Raw genomic sequence first — 3,394 nt, forward strand, 5'->3', positions numbered from 1 at the left:
TATATATATATATATATATATATATAAATCAGTTTTCAAGCATTTTACTACACTTCAGTATGTGGTTCTTATTAAGTAGGGGTAATTTTTTAGGATTCTATACTTAACCTAAGTCTCTGAGAACCTGACAGCTTGTACTTCTGGAGACTCCAGGTAGGTTGCAGTTCTGGAAAATGGTGGTGCTGGAGACTAAATGGTTCCTGGTGATTTCACACCTAATTCTTCACCTTAATTCCTAATTCTTTTGCAATTAACATGCATCTTTTCTTCTCCACATGTTTTTGACTGAAACCCACTGAGCATTTTGCTGTCCAATGGTTTTACTAATACACGTTTTCTTATTTTTGTAAAGGATGTCTAGGCTAAAATGGCACAACTTAAATCTAATATGTAATATGTAATATGTGTAATATACGGAGCTGATTTTGTCATCATAACAGCCTGTAAAACGCTTGCATTGATTAAATTAGGCGAATTGTTAATAAAAACCTTTAAAGCTTACCATGTTCATTTATGTAATGAGATAAATTCACATTTATTACGATCGATTTTGACCTACCTAAGACACATTTTGAATGTATCAAATTTAAAGGGGACAATTAGAATTTGGTGTTGTAAAAGTAAAAACGCTTAACACATTTTCTTTCATTTATAATTGTAATTTAATTTTGTAAAGATGTGTTCCACTTATAAAGTGTTAACATTTGAATGACAGAATCAACAGTTCTCCATATGCAGTAGGCTAAACATACATAGGCTAAATAGAGATTGCTTGCTTTGATAGATTATAAACAGTAAGTAACATGACATTGACCTTCAGGGCTTGTTCATCAACACAACTTGACATGAAATGTGTCCAGGTTCTCCACATACTTAAAGATGAATAAAGACATCCATTGCTTCATTGGGTATTTTTATATTTATTAGTTTACAAAAAAATTAAATTTAAAATTTTACAAAAATATACACTACCAGTCAAAAGTTTTTGAACAGTAAGATTTTTATTGTTTTTTTAAAGAAGTCTCTTCTGGACACCAGGCCTGCATTTATTTGATCCAAAGTACAGCAAAAGCAGTAATATTGTGAAATATTTTTACTATTTAACCCTTGTATGGTGTTCGGATCTGTGGGACCCATTTTCACTTTTTAAAAAAAAATGGTACTATTAATTATTTTTCAAAGTCAGACTCATTGGCCTTGGCTCATTTTCTGCGAAGAACATTTATCAGAACAAATGTTCAATGACCACTCATTATACCCCCCCCCCCCCCTCACCAAAAATGATTGAGGTCATGTACATATATTGTGCAATAAGTCGATATATTGATTATTGCAACAGGCCTACCTGTGATCAAAGCTGAATTTTCAGCATTATTACTCCAGTCTTCAGTGTCACATGATCCTTCAGAAATCATTCTAATATGTTGATTTGCTGCTCAAGAAACTATTATTATTATTATTACTATTATTATCAATATTTAAAACAGTTGAGTACATTTTTTTTTTCAGGATTATTTGATGAATATAAAGAAGTTGAATAGAAAGGTCCAAAGATCAGCATTTATCTGAAATAAAAAGTTTTTGTAACATTACTATACCATTCAAAAGTCAGCATTTTTTTGGGGGGGGGTGGAAATTACAGAAATTAATAATTTTATTTAACAAGGATGCTTTAAATTGATCAAAAGTAATGATAAAGACAAAATATTTCAAAAGATGTCTATTTCAGATAAATTCTGTTCTTCTGAACTTTCTATTCATCAAAGAAATAATGTCTTTTGAGCAGCAAATCAGAATGATTTCTGAATGATCATGTGATTGGAGTAATGATGCTAAAAAAAATCACCTTTGAAATCACAGGATAAATTACATTTTAAAATACATTCAAATAGAAAAAAGTTATTTTAAATAGTACAAATATTTCAAAATGTTACTGTTTTTGTTGTATTTTGGATCAAATAAATGCAGGCTTAGTGAACAGAAGAGAATTATTTTTTTTTAAAAAACATTAAAAATCTTACTGTTCAAAAACTTGACTGGTAGTGTATGTTTAACAAAAGATATTTCCAACTATCATAAAGTCTGAGCAGTTGAATGAACAGTTGAATGATCAGATAAACAGTTCTTCATATGCAGTACACATACATACATACATACATACATAGGCTACACAGAAAGATTCCTTGCTGATAGGTTATTCACAGAATATGGCATGGACCTTTAGGGTTTGTTCATCAAGACAATTTGATATGAATATGTCCAGCTCCTCCAGATACTCAAACATGAATAAAAAAACATCTCTTGCTCCTTCCGATTCTCCCCCCAGGTAGTCTTTGATGGCATTCTGTTGATTTTTACCCTCCAACATTTTATAATGTTGTGTACATTTTGAGACTTTTTATTTAAAAAACAAAAAGGTTCTATCTACACAGTCGAATGGAATGCAAAAACTTTGAAGCTCAATATCTCAAAACTACTCAGAATGCAGATAATTCCAAGGGGATGAAATGCTCTCACCATACCTCCATGCACCACTGCATGGTTTATGTGGTCCTCCAAGTGAATTGTAATGAGTCATTTTCTTTTCTGATGAAACTGCAGCAGGGACCCCTCATCCCGGCAGAACTGCTCTGCATCAGGCTTGGACTGAAAATGCGTAAAATGCTGTAAAACACGACAAACAAACATTGACAAACATTATGTGATCTTTCCATTAATATAGAAGGATACAAAGATAATTTGTGACATACACAGAGTTATCCAGCAAGACAGTGAAATAATGTGGTTGCTCAACCAAGTTACTGTGAAGGGTACTGTGATCAGTGTATATCAATAAAGATGTCATATGTATGTGAGGGAGTGTTTTGTGTGAGGGGGCAGGTAAATACATATGTGCGAGAGGGATGAAGTGTGTGAATGGAATGCAAAAACTTTGAAGCTCAATATCTCAAAACTACTCAGAATGCAGATAATTCCAAGGGGATGAAATGCTCTCACCATACCTCCATGCACCACTGCATGGTTTATGTGGTCCTCCAAGTGAATTGTAATGAGTCATTTTCTTTTCTGATGAAACTGCAGCAGGGACCCCTCATCCCGGCAGAACTGCTCTGCATCAGGCTTGGACTGAAAATGCGTAAAATGCTGTAAAACACGACAAACAAACATTGACAAACATTATGTGATCTTTCCATTAATATAGAAGGATACAAAGATAATTTGTGACATACACAAAGTTATCCAGCAAGACAGTGAAATAATGTGGTTGCTCAACCAAGTTACTGTGAAGGGTACTGTGATCAGTGTATATCAATAAAGATGTCATATGTATGTGAGGGAGTGTTTTGTGTGAGGGGGCAGGTAAATACATATGTGCGAGAGGGATGAAGTGTGT

General features: G+C 33.2%; 1 protein-coding gene across 1 annotated transcript in view; it reads left to right on the forward strand.

Moving 5' to 3' along the window:
* The window catches only part of LOC107739097 (tight junction protein ZO-1-like), a 115,108-nt gene that overhangs the window by 35,167 nt on the left and 76,547 nt on the right, over positions 1-3,394 (forward strand). The window lies entirely within an intron of this gene.

The sequence above is a fragment of the Sinocyclocheilus rhinocerous genome, unplaced genomic scaffold (genome assembly GCF_001515625.1).
Source record: "Sinocyclocheilus rhinocerous isolate Xijiao unplaced genomic scaffold, SAMN03320098_v1.1 scaffold675, whole genome shotgun sequence".
NCBI classification, from domain to species: Eukaryota; Metazoa; Chordata; class Actinopteri; order Cypriniformes; family Cyprinidae; genus Sinocyclocheilus; species Sinocyclocheilus rhinocerous.